This window comes from Ambystoma mexicanum, chromosome 14 (assembly GCF_040938575.1).
Source record: "Ambystoma mexicanum isolate Mex_15411 chromosome 14, UKY_AmexF1_1, whole genome shotgun sequence".
Lineage (NCBI taxonomy): Eukaryota > Metazoa > Chordata > Amphibia > Caudata > Ambystomatidae > Ambystoma > Ambystoma mexicanum.
The window spans coordinates 249,866,176-249,884,660 of record NC_090940.1 but is presented as its reverse complement, the minus strand read 5'-3'; positions in this window follow the sequence as shown (position 1 = coordinate 249,884,660).

Sequence of the window (18,485 nt, the reverse complement as noted above, 5' to 3'; positions counted from 1 at the left end):
ACTTTATTGTATTGTCAGCCAACATGGAGCCATCCACATAGCTTGGTCCCTAAGAACCAAGCTATGCGGTCTAGTGTTTTGGGTGTGGTAGCCTAGGGACTACTTTACTTGGACTATTTTGTTGGGGCTATTTAAACCACACCTGAGCAAGACAACATGCTTTGTGTTACTTTGCAGCTTGCAACGTGACACTCACCGTGTCCAGCTATTCCCTCAAACCTCAGAGAGGCAGAACCTGCAAGGAGACAAAAGGAACATCATTAGCAGCAGCATCTTACCTGCAGTCTTCATCATTAAACATTTGCAGCTACTGAGAACAGCTTCCTCGAATCTGCATGCCTCCCGGACAGAACGACCTGAAAGAGGAAGATAGAGGCAACATTAAAGAAAGCATTAGAGACATTTACAAATTACGAACTGCTCAAAAGGCTTACCTGGCTGGTTGCTTCTCGGCTGACACCACTCCGGACATTCCACTCGCGCTGAAGAACACGGCGACCTACAAGGAAGGAAAACATAGGTTAGCAAAGGCAAGACTTTGCAGCGCTGCGCATAGCGCTTACTTACTGCATCATAGTGCTCTTAATGCGCCTCATTTACCAGCGGGGCTCAACCAAGCCAGTTCATCGCGCTGAAGCTCTGCATACCTAAGGGAGAAAAAAGAGACATTTTAAACAAAGAAAGGCATGCAGGATAGCAACAAAACTAAAGAACAGCAATAAGACCTACCTGAACAATATCAAACGGGCCGGCGTCAGTGAAGTAACTGGACCGAACCCGCCCATGAAAGACAACACGCCCCTGCAAAGAAGGCAGGACAGAGAGCATGCCTAATTCTACCACAAGGTGAGGAGAGGTTGCCAGAGGGATGGAAATCATATGGGGTGGAGGGAGGATACTTCCCCCAGTAGGTCAGTCTTGAACACAGTCCTCCTGTATTTTCAGGTAGAACCTTCCCCGCAGACCACATCAGGGCAAAGCTGAGAAGCATACCAGTGAGTTACCCGGCTGGGTGGCGTCCCTGTGGATACCAGGTGAGCGTAACAAGCTCTTCAAGAGGAAATTGGTAACCTGATGAAATATGCGGTTAATGAGGAATGGATCAGTGAGGAAGAACAATAATTCCTCTGTAAGACCCACCCCAGAAAAGGGGCATTTTTTGCCATTCCCAAAGTACATAAAAATGCAGAACATCCCCTGGAGAGACCGATAGTTTCCCCAATTGACTCATTGCTAGAGCCTCCAGCTTTATATACAGAGTTCTTTTTTAAATCATTTGTGGAACAAATGCCTGCATTTATAAAGGATACAACGCATATGCTCTTCATCATTGACAGTATCACCATGGAACCCATTGACATTTTAGTGACGATGAACGTTGAATCACTGTATACCTCCATCCTGCAGATAGATACAGAGTTTAGAGGTGTTAAGAACGATCCTCGACACAATTGCAACACCATTAAGTCCACCAACGGGCCTTATACTCGAATGTGCACGGTTGGCTATGTGTAAAAACTTTTTCCTGTTCAAGAAAAGTCTACATAAACAACTGAGAGGGGTGAGTATGGGTGCCACCTTTGCACCCGATGTGGCAAACTTATATATGTCAGATTTTGAACACAAATTTGTATTAGGACCTCTGAATGCTTTGAAACAACATCCTTTTGGGGGTACCTGATAGTGTGGAAATGGTTCATAGACAATGTGTTTTTCATGTGGAGGGGCCCAACTGACTGTCTCATGGCCTTCCATGTATGGATACACTTCTGTGATCCCCATATCAAATTTACAATTGAATGGAACAAAGTAAGTGTACGTTTTTTTTGGATGTAGTGATCTAAAAGAAAGAAGATCATTTGGAAACAACATTATTCAGGAAGAGGACTGACACGAACACACTCCTTCACTACTCAAGTTTCCATCCGGCGGGTTTAAAATAAAATCTACCATATGGACAATTCCTCTGCATCCGGAGGAATTGTATGCAAAAGCCCAAGTTTATGAACCATTCAGAGAAATTGAAAGATAGATTAATTGACAGAGGGTATCCAAAAAAGCTGGTGAAACAGCATTACAAAGGAGCCCTCAACACACACCGTGAGATCTGTCTATCACCAAAGATCAGAGAAAACAATGACAGACTAATGTGTTTATCTACATTTTCCCCAATAAGTAATTTAATCAAGAGTAGTGTCAATAAGAACTGGCATTTGGTGAAATTCCCAGCGAGTTTGTCTCAGAAACTGATGTTCGCTTTTAAATGCAACATGAACCTCAAACAAAAACTGGTCCATACATATAAATAACATGAATATAATAAAACAGTGATGAATCAATGGGGCTTGAAACCAGTGATAGGACATCATAAATGTGGCCACTGTGTGGTGTGTCAATTCACCTCTGCAAAAAAATCCTTCGAATATGGCAACAAGAAGGAGTGGTTGTTAAAAAATTATACAAATTGCCTAATTAAGAATGTTATATACATTATTCAATGCCCATGGGATCTCATATATGTGGCGTAAACAATGAGAGAGGTACGCCAGAGAATATCGGAACATCGTTCCTGTATAAGGAGCAAAGTACAAGACAAACCATTAGTAGAACATTTCTCAAAATTGGGGCACACAGACAGAGACATTAGGTGGTTTGTCCTTCAAGCCATTAAGATGCCCATGAGAGGGGGCAATATGTCCACCATGCTACACAGACAGGAACAAAGATGTATCCATTCTTTGGACTCAGTGAAGAATGGTTTGAATATATTCATAGAATGGAACAAATTGGTTACAGGATAATGAGACACGTCATTTTGAAGATGTGAACCCCCGCTGTACACCAGATGTTGTCTATATACATGAATATACTGGGGAGGAGACACATTCAGTATTTTATGGGGTGTGCATATACATATGTAGCTTTTTGTCTCAATTTTCTCTACTAATTTTTTGATGAGATAGGGTGTGCGTTCAGTAGCGAGAAGTAGTCTCCTAAAAAGATCAGACACATGTGTATCCTTTTGAGATTATATGTGGCAGAGGAAATTATTGAATTCCATCTATAACACCCTGTTTGGGCACACGGGTGCAACGAAAATGTACTCACTGTATATGTGGGTAAAAAAAGAGAAAATAGATCTCTTTTCTATTGATCCCACATACTACACAGTGGCGGATGCAGGGTCCTTGTTTAAAGCCCCTAGATAGGGATCTTTATTAGTTCAAAGATCTACAGGGGGCTAGTTGTAGCGGGCTCTGTAAGCACATATATGGTGTACATCAGCATGCCACATCCACTAACCTGGAAGTGGCATGGGTAAGGTGTACGCATTATTTCCAATGATTGAATTTTGGCAGCATGGTGTAAATTTTCGCCTGATTGTGCTTTATTTATCCAACAGACATCATTGGTAATGGAATAACTTAAACCGACAAACATTTTAGTCTGTGATTCAACCTGCAGCATGATATTTCCATATGTGACTACTACAAGTCCCAGGATATACTTGGGGCCAGTAGATTTAGTCCCTCTGCCATGTCTATGGCCTATATTAGTGAGCCACACCCCCAGAATCCTTGTGTATTGTGTGGCTAGCCGATTGAGAACTTGAACACAATAAAGGTAAGAAACGCTGTGTTTTTTTGCAATGTGTGAAAGCTAGAACAGCATGAGCTTTGATGCTCATCCACGGCCAAGAATTAACACATACGTGCGTGGAGTGTGAAAGTGAGAATATTATGAGCTGTGATGTTTATTCACGGCTCCACAGACAGGCTGCAAGGGGCATCCCAGCACTTCATGTTGGGGTGAATCAAAAGATTAGCGTGAACAAAGGAACGGTGATAAAGGCGTGTTGCCGGGCTGTGTGTAGGAAAAAGATAAACATGAGCGGGGAGGCTCATTTACTATTGAAATAGAAAGGTGGTGAGGGGCATGCTCCACTTACATCCATTGTGTGATATTCAACTCCAACATTTGGTGTGGAGCTGAGTGTCAATCCGTATATACATAAAATGAGATATACACACAAGATATTTCGGTGTCGACATAATTAAGAGAGTTTAGAATTCTGATGTTTTGTATATTATCTATTTGTGTTTTGAAGACATCCTCCACCGTACTGAAATTTCAGACTGGTTGCAACCCAATCATCTGCCTCCTGAAGAAGTTCGCTTTTAGAAACTGGCCCAAACCAGGGGTCCATTGTGTGACGACCGAAACATATGTTGAGCTATATCAAATAAGCAGGATGCTATTTGTTTCTGTGTATTAACACTTACTGAAACTACAGAGAAGTGTTGACACTTATGTGAATATATATGTTTTCTAGGAGGACAGAGTACCCTAATTTTGGAATATTGATGTTCATAGTGAGAGTGTGAATGAATGATGGAATGAATGGTGGTGTACATAGGTGGATGTCGAGAATAATAATGTTTGTGTAAGATACATATAAATAAATATATTTTTTGACAAGATTTGTTATTGTCCATTGAATTAGACCTTCTGATCTCATTTCGCCCAGGTTAATTTTTTGTTGTTCCACCATTGTACTTATGACAGGCGTATTTCTATTGAGTGGTATTTAGCCATGATATTTGTTTGATCTTTCATATGTCATGGGCGCTACTCCCGAGGGGCCAGGACTGGCCCAGCGCCCTCGGAAGCAGACCCGTCTTCCACTACTCCGGACCCAGCAGACCCCTACAGGGCCCTTTGGACCGTGTCCTGGTGCCTTTGGTGCCAGGCTCATGAAGGGTTTCAGTCCTGGCGCCATAGGCGCCGGGCTCATATTGATAAACAGTGTAATAATGCTTTGCGGACTTACCTGAGGCAGACCATGCTGCATATTTACCCAGAACAATCCAGTCTGGTTGAGGTCCCCAGCCATCAGGGCTGGGAGGAACTATTCCCTCCATTCAGGAACTCTTTTCTTACCTGGGTGGAACCGGTGGAGGAACACACACTGGAAGCACTTCTCTGCTATTTAAGCCACGCCCGATGGAAAACACGTGCTTCGCGTTATTCTGCAGCAGCAGCAGGATGCTCACCGAGTCGGCTCCTGCATTCCAGGTCCAGAGTCATTTTCAACTTCCGCGCAGCAACCTGTGGATGAAGAAAGACACAGAACAATACTTACCAGATCCCGGAATCCAGTCACCGGCAAAACCTGCAAAGAATAAACATAAGGTTAGAAAAGTGCAACTCGCTCGCAGCCGCGCCCGCTTACCTGATCCATCCGTGATTGCAACAGAGCTAAGCACGGCCTTCTCTTCGGCAGCTTCTCTGCACCTGAAAGGCAAAGGACATAATTAAAAAGGGGTTCGGGTGAAGGCAGTCGCATTCATCTTAACTTACCAGTTTTTGCACGTGCATTAGCGGCCGCATCAACCTCAGCATCCCGGCACCTGAAAAACAGGAAAAAGACATTATTTGAGGTGGCATTAAAAGCGGCCAACGATCATTATACTTACGTGCATCGGCACGTGCAGTGGCAACGGATATAAAGCCCGCAGCATCCCGGCACCTGAAAACTAGAAAAAGGACATTATTAGAGGTGCCATTAAAAGCGGCCAACGATCATTATACTTACGTGCATCGGCACGTGCAGTGGCAAGGGATATAAAGCCCGCAGCATCCCGGCACCTGAAAACTAGAAAAATGACATTATTAGAGGTGCCATTAAAAGCGGCCAACGAACATTATACTTACGTGCATCGGCACGTGCAGCGGCAACAGAAAACTACGCCCACATCATCCCGAGGCCTGAAACAAAGGAAAAGGGACATTATTGAGGCGCCCATCTTTTAAAGCCTAAAGACTACAGTATACTTACAGGCATCCGCTCGTGCAGTAACGGCAGCATCGCTCTTCGGCATCCCAGCACCAGTGCCACAACTAAGGCCGCAAAAGACTTGGAGCCTCAACACTGACTCATCCAGTGACGTAACTGGAATCCACGCACCCCTGCACCAGACGCAGGATGGAGATCTCAGCATTTATACGCCTAAGGTGAGAGCTCGCCGAGACAAGTAGAAAGCTAGGCTGTGGGAGAAACTGGCAATTGGTGGGAGAAGGAATCCCATCAAACGGTGATTAACCCTTTTTCTTCCACCTGCAGAAAACTTACCCTGCAAGTCAGACATTCGATAAGAGGAAGCCCAGTCCTGAGAGTCGTCCGAGCTCTATGCTTCTCAATTGAAGAAACGATAGCAGCCCAGCCGGGATCAGCGCCTCCGTGGGAATCAGGTGAGCGGTACAGAACGCGAAGCCACCAATAACCTCCTACCCAGGCGCTATGGAAACTTCCGACACAGACCAACTGGCCCAGTTATTAGGGGAATTAAGAACTGAAGTTCATGCTGCCCGCCAGGAAACGAATGCCCTTAGGAGGGAATTGATAATATCAAAAGAACGAACTGATGATCTCGCCAGACAGTTATTACAGACACAAGCGGGGCAAACCCCGCTACCTAATTCAGGAGGGAGCTATATCCCAGCGGCTTCAGCCAATCCTGTTCAAATCAACCTACCCGGAAATGTGCCATTGGCACCGCCTGAACGCTTCTCTGGTAACCCTAAAAGGTTTGCGGTGTTTATAAATCAATGCTGATTGCACTTTCTTTGTAGACCTGCAGCCTTTCCGACTGACCAGACTAAGGTAGCCTTTGTGCTTTCGTATCTTAGCGGCAGTGCGGCTGATTGGTCGATGCCTCTGGTTACACAGGATGACCCGATCCTTTGTGATTTCCCGACCTTCCAGGCAAATATGGAAAGACTTTTTGCAAGGCATTCCCAGGGGCAGGCCCTGGACAACGAACTCCTTTCCATACGACAGGGCAATCAAGATCTTTTGGCCTACATTGCATCATTCAATAGGCTAATCGTGGAAACCAGATGGCCTGAGGACAAAAGAATCACGCTTTTTCACAGGGGTTTGCGTGGCGAACTCAAAGACGTCCTTGCCCAGGTAGTGAATCCTCCTCAGGATTGTTCAGAGTACATTGATTTGGTGGTCCAATTGGATCACAGACTACAAAACAGAAAGGCAGATCGATCCAGGTTTGAAACACGAGTGTTCCCTAAGCCTCAAAGTCACACCAAAGGAGTTGAAGCCGTCAAACCTATGCAAATTGGGGTTGTAAAGGGTCCCCTAACCCAGAAAGAACGCGACAGGAGACGACAAATGCAACTTTGTCTCTATTGTGGAAATTCAGGACATTTTCTTCGAGATTGCCCGGTGAAACCACCTAAGAAGACAGTGGGAGCTTCTGATAAGAGTTCTGAAAAGCCTGAGCCGGGATACGACCTCGCCCGACAAGTGTAGAGGTCCGCTTGCCGAGCGTAAAAAACAGTTCTTTGACCTCGCACTTCATAATGCCAATGGTCCTCGTAAACCCAGAGCAACCGGATCGCTTGCATGCAATTAAGGCATACATTGATAGCGGAGCAGTTGGAATTTATGTGGACCGCGAATTGGCTTCCAGGATGAACTTACCTCTTTGTCCAAAGGTGGTTAAAGACGTCATTACCACGGTGGATGGGACGGAAATCGCCTCCGGACCAGTGACCCATACCACTACTGAAGTGACGATACTAGGCCAAGACGGGCATCAGGAGGTAATTGTGTTCGACGTGATCAAGGCTCCTCAATTCCAAGTAATTCTAGGGATTCCTTGGTTGGAGAAACACAATCCTCAGATTGATTGGCGAGCAAAGACGATAAAGTTCCCACAGTGCACACCAACTTGTTATCCATGACCCAACATTGGCCTAGCGTCAGTAACGGCTGACGGTCCACAATTACCTCTAGAGTATCGAGAGTTCCAAGATGTTTTTCAAAAGGAACAGGCTAACACCTTGCCACCCCACAGATCATACGATTGTCAGATAGATTTGCTACCCGGTGCAACTCCCCCTTGCAGTAGGATTTATGCCCTTACCGAGCCTGAGAACCTTCATATGCTACAGTATTTAGACCAGTACCTGGCCAATGGCTTTATCCGTCCGTCGAAGTCCCCTGCAACCTCGGCTCTGTTCTTCGTACCAAAAAAAGAAGGTGACTTCAGAACCTGTATAGATTATCGTGCTCTGAACCAGATAACAGTAAAAAACCGGTACCCCTTACCTCTGATCCCGGAACTCCTTGACCAGGTAAAAAACGCCTGTATTTATACTAAGCTTGATCTCCGGGGAGCTTATCACTTGGTACGGGTCAAGGAAGGAGATGAATGGAAGACGGCCCTTCGCACTAAGTATGGGCTATTTGAATACCAAGTGATGCCCTTTGGACTATGCAATGCACCGGCCGCCTTCCAATATTTTATGAATGATGTCCTCAGAGAGCTCATTGATGTCTGCGTTGTCGTCTACATAGATGACATTCTTGTGTACTCATCTTCAGAAGCTGACCATCGAAATCATGTTAGGGCGGTCCTTGAAAAACTTGGCCAACATAAACTTTTTGCCAAGCTCGGAAAATGTGTTTTTCATGTCACTGAGGTCGAATTTTTGGGATTTATTCTGACACCCAAAGGAGTCCACATGGACTCGAGAAAAGTAGACGCTATCCTCAAATGGCCGTCTCCTACTTCCGTGAAAGGCGTTCAAAGCATGCTAGGCTTTGCCAATTTTTACCGTAGATTTATTCCAGAGTTTTCACGAGTGGTACAACCCATCACCGCCCTCTTAAGAAAAAATAAACGCTTTGAATGGTCCGCAGAAGCAGAACAAGCCTTCCAAGAGCTAAAGGCTAAATTCACCTCGGCGCCAATACTGAAACACCCACGCCCGGACCTCCCTTACATCGTTGAAACCGACGCCTCCAGCTTAGCAATGGGAGCAGTCCTATCACAAAGAGATCCAGAGACTAACCAACTGCATCCTGTGGCATTCTGGTCTCGGAAGTTCTCGGCGCCTGAGATCAACTACACCATCACAGACAAAGAGCTTCTAGCGATTAAATCAGCCTTTAAGGCATGGCGGCATTATCTCCTCGGGGCCAGACACACCGTCACAGTTATCACCGATGATCGAAATCTGCAGTATCTGAAAACCGCCAAGGCTCAATCCTCCAGACAGCTTCGCTGGGCTCTATTCTTTGCTGAATTTGACTTTGTGATCACTTATCGCCCCGGCAACAAGAACGGCAAAGCGGATGCTCTTTCCCGAATTGGAATGGGAGATAACGTTGCCAATCCAGAACCTGTACCAATAATTCCTGAACAAAGGATCGTGGGTCTGATTTCTTCACAATCCATTGAGGATATTGAAGAAAAAACTAAACAACTTGTAACCTCACCAGACTTACTGAACTGGTTACAAAAAGGAAAGGTTTTCACCGTAAGCAATGACTTGCCTTATTTCCAAGGACGATTGTTCCTACCGCACGCCGATTTACAAAGACAGGTAATCTCCTGCTATCATGATTCATTAATTGAAGGTCACCCTGACATTGCCTAAACCACAGAAAAGGTCAAGAGACACTTCTGGTGGCCTTCGTGGAGAAAAGACATAAAGGAATTTGTGATGTCCTGCGGTGTGTGCGCTCAAAACAAGGGTCAGAAGAAGAGGCCGGCTGGTCTTCTGCAACCATTAGACATCCCACCGTGTCCCTGGCATACCCTTTCCATGGACTTCATCACAGACTTACCCTCCTGTTCCAGGTACAACACCATTCTTGTTATTGTGGACCTGTTTTCTAAAATGGCCCACTTCATTCCGCTAAAAGGCTTACCTTCAGCATCAGTCCTAGCCAAAGTATTTCTTGAAAACATTGTCCGGCTACACGGCTTCCCGTCAGTACTAATCTGAGATAGGGGGAGCCAGTTTTTTTTCCCACTTTTGGCGTAGCTGTTGTCGATTAGCTCAAATCGATGTAAGACTTTCGACCAGCCATCATCCCCAGACCGACGGGTAAACCGAGAGAACAAACCAGACTCTCGAGCAATATTTACGATGCATGCTACAACAGTCGGAGAGTAACTGGAAGGACATCCTTTGGATAGCTGAATATGCTTACAACAAGTCAGTTCATTCGGGTACCGGGAAGAGTCCCTTCTACATCTTGTATGGGATTCATCCTCGAACCTCCAACCTTGATCCACCTCAAGATCTTGGAACACCCGCCGTGGATCAATTGCACACCGTTATTACCCAAGCTTTTAAGGAAGCGACTGCACATCTACAACAAGCTAAAGAGAGGTACAAAAAAGGAGCAGATCAACACCGAAGCAATGCCCCTCAATATCAGGTTGGGGATCAAGTCTGGCTGCCCACCAAACATTTATCGCTTAAAGGGCCTCGCACCTTCAACCCCAAATACCTGGGACCATATCCAATTACGGCCATAATTAATCCAGTGGCCGTTAAATTAGAATTGCCAACCCATATGAGAATACATCCTGTATTTCACGTAGCTGTTTTGAAACCCATGCAACCTGGAACCAGATTGACCAATCCTCCAGAGCCCATTCAAGTGAATGGGGAGCCCGAATTTGAAGTAAAAGACATTTTGGACTCTAAAATCATCAGATCAAAGCTATTCTACCTAATCGACTGGAAAGGCTACGGACCTCAGGAAAGGTCATGGGAACCCTATGACCACGTCCATGCTCCTCGTCTAGTCCAGAAATGTCACCGAACCTTTCCCGATAAACCAAAACCCCCGGGGAGGACAAGTTTGGGAGGGGCCTTGAGGGGGGGGGGTGCTGTCATGGGCGCTACTCCCGAGGGGCCAGGACTGGCCCAGCGCCCTCAGAAGCAGATCCGTCTTCCACTACTCCGGACCCAGCAGACCCCTACAGGGGCCCTTTGGACCGTGTCCTGGCGCCTTTGGCGCCAGGCTCATGAAGGGTTTCAGTCCCGGCGCCATAGACGGCGGGCTCATATTGATAAACAGTGTAATAATGCTTGGGTGGACTTGCCTGAGGCAGACCATGCTGCTTATTTACCCAGAACAATCCAGTCTGGTTGAAGTCCCCAGCCATCAGGGCTGGGAGGAACTATTCCCTCCATTCAGGAACTCTTTTCTTACCTGGGTGGAACCGGTGGAAGAACACACACTGGAAGCACTTCTCTGCTATTTAAACCACGCCCGATGGAAAACACGTGCTTCGCGTTATTCTGCAGCAGCAGCAGGACGCTCACTGAGTCGGATCCTGCATTCCAGGTCCATAGTCATCTTCAACTTCTGCGCAGCAACCTGTGGATGAAGAAAGACACAGAACAATACTTACCAGATCCTGGAATCCAGTCACCGGCAAAACCTGCAAAGAATAAACATAAGGTTAGAAAAGTGCAACTCGCTCGCAGCCGCGCCCGCTTACCTGACCCATCCGTGATTGCAACAGAGTTAACCGTGGCCTTCTCTTCGGCAGCTTCTCTGCACCTGAAAGGCAAAGGACATAATTAAAAAGGGGTTTGGGTGAAGGCAGTCGCATTCATCTTAACTTACCAGTTTTTGCACGCGCAGTAGCGGCCGCATCAACCTCAGCATCCCGGCACCTGAAAAACAGGAAAAAGACATTATTTGAGGTGCCATTAAAAGCGGCCAACGATCATTATACTTACGTGCATCGGCATGTGCAGTGGCAACGGATATAAAGCCTGCAGCATCCCGGCACCTAAAAACTAGAAAAAGGACATTATTAGAGGTGCCATTAAAAGCGGCCAACGATCATTATTCTTACGTGCATCGGCACGTGCAGTGGCAACAGATATAAAGCCCGCAGCATCCCGGCACCTGAAAACTAGAAAAAGGACATTATTAGAGGTGCCATTAAAAGCGGCCAACGAACATTATACTTACGTGCATCGGCACGTGCAGCGGCAACGGAAAACTACGCCCACAGTATCCCGAGGCCTGAAACAAAGGAAAAGGGACATTATTGAGGTGCCCATCTTTTAAAGCCTAAAGACTACAGTATACTTACAGGCATCCGCTCGTGCAGTAACGGCGGCATCGCTCTTCGGCATCCCAGTGCCACAACTAAGGCCGCAAAAGACTTGGAGCCTCAACACTGAACTCATCCAGTGACGTAACTGGAATCCACGCACCCCTGCACCAGACGCAGGATGGAGATCTCAGCATTTATACGCCTAAGGTGAGAGCTCGCCGAGACAAGTAGAAGGCTAGGCTGTGGGAGAAACTGGTGATTGGTGGGAGAAGGAATCCCATCAAACGGTGATTAACCCTTTTTCTTCCACCTGCAGTAAACTTACCCTGCAAGTCAGACATTCGATAAGAGGAAGACCAGTCCTGAGAGTCGTCCAAGCTCTACGCTTCTCAATTGAAGAAACGATAGCAGCCCAGCCGGGATCAGCGCCTACGTGGGAATCAGGTGAGCGTTACATCAGATGGCACCCAAATAGGAACCCTTACAATTGATGTCACACTGCTAAAACGAAGACAAGGCTGACAGACTGGGATCGGAGAGTGAAGGGGGCCCCTGCAAAGTGAGACGCGATTCCTCCGCAGTACTGCATGCACAATCCCTGGACGGTCAGCAGCGTCTAGTGAGACATCACAACAAGGGTCCCCGTATCGAGGCCTGTTTTGCGAAAATGTCAGCCACAGTAATTTGTGTTCCAATCGGACCCTTTGTATTTTCAAATCAGGTGAGTCGTAGCCCGATTCTTAAGAATCCTGATATTGGTTGCAGATTTGTTTTTGCAGAAACAAACAACACCAGGTAATACCAGTGATCTGATATTCCTGGGAAATTGTCTTCCTGTTTCAGGGTATTATTCCGCAGAGATAGACAATCTTTGGGACAAGGCCAACATGTGCCACCCGATGGGTTGCCGGTTTGTTAATGTATTGTAAGTACGGTCTAGGAGTTATTGTATTCAATGAAATTTGGCACAGATAGACTAGACATGTTTCTGGTCTTCAGTGGCCAGTTTATGGCAGTTTAGGAATTGCCTGCCTAGAGCATTTATAATCCGTATTGTTGAGGAAAAAGGCAACGCCTTTAGCATTGGATGCAGTTAAAGATTGGAGAAAGGAAGCTATGCAGCAGAGAAAAGCATGCACGTGGACATATGACGAATGCTGAGAAAGCACTATTGCATGATCTGCAGAAACAGTCAGAATCTATTAGATGTATGGATAGGGCTTTTCAACTTGATGTGCAAAAGATATATCCGTCGCAGGATTTTCATACATCAGATAAATTAATTAATAAATTGCTGAATGAACGTAGAACTGTTTCCACTGCACCACCTCCTTATGTGGCTCCTCCCATTGTAGTTCCTCCTCTTCCCGTTGTTGTTCCTCTTCCTGTTGTTCCTCCTCCTGCACCTCCACCTTTGCCGACAGTTGCCGTCCCCATAATTCTGTCTGCACCTCTAGTGGTATTGCCTCTGCTATCTATTGACTCTTTGCCAGATGGCTCTGCTTCACCTGTAGTAATTGAAGGGGCGGGAGCTGATCCTAGAATAGTGACTTGTGGTACAGTAACTAAGGACAGAAAAAGAGAATTATATGCATGTGGTAAGATGTATATCGAAAAGGGTGATGAATCAGCTGTTCTAGTTGCGATTTCTCACCAAGGGGGTATTCCTGAACAGAATATTTTGATAGAATGGATGGGAACATATTCAGTCGAGATATGGAGTGATTGGATGGACAGGAATGTCCCACAGGGGTTGAGGGTTTTGAATGTCCTTGCCCGCTCAAGGGACACTCCACAGAAAGTATATGAGCATGTAGAGAAGGTATTTGAGTTTAAAAGGGAGCTAGATCGGTTACAGAAAGATGAAATGGATGGTAGCTTCATGTGTGCAGAAACAAGGTCTTCCTCCATTGAAACCAATGAGTGAAGAAATGCGCATTTGCACAAGAGACGCTCTTAGATGGATTTCGGATGTTTCAGTTTCTCCCATTGAAGTGCATGACACGTTTAGTAAGTATGCTCCGGCAATGCAAAGGAAAGTGTGACAGGTGATGGTAGAGTATCTACAAATTGAGTTTATGAAAAGAAAGGAATGTTGTCCCACGGATTTGATGGTCATTTATAAAAGAGCATTTTTGCCAGATACTGCTTTGACTACTTTGTCGTGTGACTTAGCTTTGTTGCTTAATAGGCGTTCAGATTTGCCTACTTTACAATTGCGGATGAGGGAGGTTCCTCCGACATTTGTTCCGAAAGTAAAAATTCCAGCTGATTCCGCAGCAGGAAAACCTGCTACTACTATTGAAGCACATTATGTCTCACAGTTTGTTCATGTTCTATCTTCTAGAAAGGAAGTGAATACCATTATAGAAACAATTCCAGAAATTAGGAACAATCCAACAGGATTTTATAAAGAAATTGATTCTGTCTTGCGTTCGTCAGTTTTGACGCTGGGTGATATAGATTTGTTGTTTCCCGTGATCCTTCCTGCTGATTTGTGGAAGCAGATTAGAACTGTAGATGATCAGGCAGGGATGGGTGATACATGGGATGCTTTAGTACGAATAGATGGGGAAAGGAATGCTGGTGAGAAACTGCCACAAGTGATACTAGTGTTGCTAGACAGAATAGAAGCTAAATTGAAAACTGTGGTTCCTGAGAAAAGAACCATATGGTATAAAGTTACGGCTTGTATACAATTGAAGTCAGAGGGTGCAACTGAGTATTTTAATAGGTTCGAACAGGTATTCTCAGATTTTAGTGGTCAAGACTTGAGTACAGAATCAGGAAAAAGGTTGTTTGTAGGCAGGTTTGTGCGTGGATTGTTGCCTGAAATCCAATCACAGATTATGAGCTCTGAGAGTGCTTGGCAAGCAAAACCACAATCTGAAGTATTACATATGGCTCAGTACTATGAGAATAGGGTTAACACAGAGAAGGAGAAGGCAGAGAAAAAGAAGGGAGACTTGAAGACTACAGTATTATTGCAGCAAAGAGTTAGAGGAACTAGAGCTGGAATACACTGTATACACCACAGGGTAATGCACAAGTGGGTCCTATACATATGAACCAATGCGCATATTGTAGACAGGAGGGTCATTGGCGAGCACAATGCCTGATGCTTCAGCAGAGATCAAATAGCACTTTTGTTGCCATGGGTAGACAATCCAGTGGCCGTCCTGGGATAGGGGGTCCTGGTAGAAGTCAGTTTGCACAGAATCAGCAGGCACTATTACAGGATAGTCAGCAAAAGAGTGTTACTAGTGGAACAATTTTCAATAATCCTTTGACTGTCTATTTTTCTGAGGATCTTGCATTTGATGATACACTGTTCCATTAGGACAACCCGAAGCAGAGTCTGGAACCAGTACCTATTCCCGTTGATCAGAAAGGGCCCGAAGTAGAAATGAAGGTGGGGAATAGGCAGCATCTATTTCTGATACAAACAGTGGTGCAGAAGTGTTCTATTGACCATTCACGGCTTCCATATATTCCACTGTCAGGGCAGAACAACATTTCTGTAGGGTTGACTGCTGTGATCTATTGTTCTACGGATGCAGTGCATTTAACGATTTCACCTCAACAAACTTCCACTTCACAATTTTTGTCTAGGCCTTTACCAACTGAATTGAATATGTTTCCGACATGTCTATGGGCAATTAATGATAATGACATTGGCATTTTAAAAATTGAACCAGTTAAAATTGTGTTGAAACCAGGTGTTAAATTGCTGCGTATTCCGCAGTATAAGATTTTGGTTGATTGTGAACAGGCAATGTAGAGTATTATTTCTGATTTTGTACACATAGGTGTGATTGAGGAAATTGCAGGGAGCGTGCGTAATAGTCTGATTCTACAAGTTTATGAGAAAGGGGATAATGCGATTCCTTTTTGTTTCATTATTGACTTGCGAGCCATCAATAAGGTTGTTGCTCCACAGTTTCCGATTGTACCTGATGTTACTACAATATTAACTATGATTCCAGCTACGGCTACACATTTTAGTATTCTGGATTTGAAAAACTCTTTTTTCAGTATTCCTGTACATGTTGGAAACAGATATTTGTTTGCATTCCCCCTAGGGGAAGCTCGTTTACATCCACTCGTGTGGCACAAGGGTACACTGAGAGTCCAAACATTTATAGTAGAGCGTTGAAAGAACAGCTTGATACGCTTGAGTTACCTTCCACCTAAACATTGTTGCAGTACGTTGACAATCTACTTCTAGCTGCTGATTCCGAAGTTTCTTGCAAAGAAGGCGCTGTGTTGCTGCTTATTCATTTAGCAGAACATGGGCATAAGCCTTCATTGAAAAAGTTTCAGTATTGGCAACAGGAATTTGCCTATTTAGGCTATCTCCTGTTGAAGGAGGAAAGAAGGCTGACACCTGAACCGATAGACAGCATCTCTAGCATGTCTACCCAAATAGACAGGAAGAGGATCAGAGCTTTTATAGGCATGGCTTCATAGTGGAGACAGTGGATCCAGAATTTTTCTTTGATATTAAAAACTATGTTGGCACTGACAAAGAAGGGTATTTCTTTGCCTCTACCATGGAACATGGATTGTCAGAATGCTTTTCATCTGCTCAAGGCTGCGTTGTGTTCAGCACCAGTTTTGGCACACTGAATTACAAAAAGATCTTTGTGTTGTATGTGCATGAATGTGATGGATGTGCTCTGGCTGTTTTGACACAGGAACATGGGGGCAAGAATAGACAGTGCGGTTATTTTTCCTCCACGTTAGACCCTGTTGCATGCACGTTGCTGAGATTTTTGAGAGCGGTAGCTGCTGCTGCTGCATCCGTGAAACAAAGTGAGGGTATGGTTTTAGGTCAATCTTTAACCGTGATGGTACCCCATTCTGTAGACGGTCTATTAAACAGTATGCAGACGCAACATCTCACATTGGCTCGGCTAACAAGGTACGAGCTGATTCTATTTGCTCCGCATATTCAAATTAAGAGATGTTGCTCATTAAATCCAGCTGAACTTTTGCCTCTTCCGCAAGAAACAGACTGTAGTGACGAAATGTCACATGATTGCCTCTATACCACAGAACAAGAAACTAAGGGCAGAATAGATGTAAGTGATACACGTTTAAATAATCCACAAGGTGAGCTGTTTTTTGATGGCACCTGCTTTAAACTTCTGGATGGTACATCCACTGCTGCTTACGCAATCACCACATTAAGCACTATTGTGGAAACCAAAGAAATTGCTCATAATTCTGCGCAGGCCGAAGAGATTATTGTGGAAACCAGAGCTTGTGAACTTTCTGAAGGGCTTAGTGTGAATAGCCAGTATGCATTTGGGGTGGTTCACAACTTTGGTCGATTATGGGCTGAGAGTTTTTTCTTGACCTCGCATAGAACAAAGATTCAGCATGGTACCTTAATAGTTCGGTTACTTTTAGCACTTGCGCTTCCTACACAATTAGCAATAATGAAGTGTGCTGCACACCAGAAAGTAATGAACAATCTCAGAAAAGGAAACACCTTTGCTGACAGAATAGGACTGCCACTGATTTGCATCCAAAGATGTATGTGTTAGATCCAACAAAGGGGGGTCACTGACACTTGTATGATAGATGAAGGGGTTAGCTGTATAAAAGATATTCAGGCTGAAGCTACTCCAGAAGAAATCAAACAGTGGGCTGAGAGTCCAGCGGGTTTAGATGACGAGGGTTGTTGGGTGGATAATGAGAAACAAAGATGGATGCTACCCAATGCCTATGCCACTGCCATGGTTACAATGGCTCATGGTCCAACACATATATGTTCTAAAAAGATTTGCAAAGAGTTAGATCCTGTCTGGTATAATACCAATATTCAGAAAACTGCTGAACATTTTGTCCAAAGTTGCATTATATGCTTGCAACATAACATTGGGAAGGGAACACAGACACCAAAGGGCAGTTTTGGTACCCCCTCCATGCCTTGTGAGGTGATTCATTTTGATTTTATTGAGATGCAACATTGTCAAAACTAGAAATATGGTTTAGTCGTCAGCTGTGCTTTCAGTAAATGGGTTGAGACTTTTCCTCTAAAAGATGCCAGAGCAATATCGAAGGCAAAGACCATGCTGAAGGAATATTTTCCTATGTTTGGCTTGCCAAGGTTAATTTGTTCTGATAATGGTCCACATTTTATTGCTGCTGTCATCCTGCAAGTTTGTGCTGGATTACAGATTGATAAACAGTTCCATTTGGCCAGGCAGACTCAGAGAACAGTTTTTGTGGAACGCCGTAACGGAATTCTAAAGTACAAAATCGCAAAGATGTGTACACATAGCAATATCAAATGGCCTGAGACTTTGCCAATAGCCTTATTGTCAATGTGGACAACCGCAAAATCAAAAACAGTGCTCTCCCCCTGTCAGAAATGCAGCCTTGGGTACCAAGGAGAACAGGAAATCTTTCCCACGTAGTGTAAGCGACGATTTCTCCTAACCAATGCAACTCTCTGGGTGAGGGTACACACAGAGGGATCAATTGGCCGAGAGATGAAGGACACCAGCGGGAAACAGGAACATCAGTTGAGCGTCGAGTGCAACTACCAAGGTCTGGATGCTGTAGAAGAACAGG